Source organism: Sinocyclocheilus rhinocerous, unplaced genomic scaffold (assembly GCF_001515625.1).
Source record: "Sinocyclocheilus rhinocerous isolate Xijiao unplaced genomic scaffold, SAMN03320098_v1.1 scaffold729, whole genome shotgun sequence".
In the NCBI taxonomy this organism is placed as follows: domain Eukaryota; kingdom Metazoa; phylum Chordata; class Actinopteri; order Cypriniformes; family Cyprinidae; genus Sinocyclocheilus; species Sinocyclocheilus rhinocerous.
In genome coordinates this window covers 242,922-243,250 of record NW_015664993.1, presented here as the reverse complement: position 1 = coordinate 243,250, position 329 = coordinate 242,922, and positions in this window count along the sequence as shown.

Genomic DNA, 329 nt, shown 5'->3' with positions numbered 1-329 from the left:
AACGTGTTGACGCGACAGATCTAGATAAAGAGACTGCAGATTTAACCCTGTGCACCTGAAAGTATTGTTAAGGGTGGTGAGACATCTGCAGAGCAGGAGATATCTGCACCTGTTAAAGGACATGAAAAAGAAAAAAGAAAAATGAAAAAAGAAAAAAGAAAAAAGAAACAGTCAGACCACAACTCTTGAGACATTTCCCTCCTCACATCAGCGATTGCATTCACAAGCAGTTTTGGTTCTAAAAAATAAAGAGTAATTGAACTATGTGTTAGTTTACAATTTTAATTATTATAGCTATGTATATGTATATATATATATATATATATATG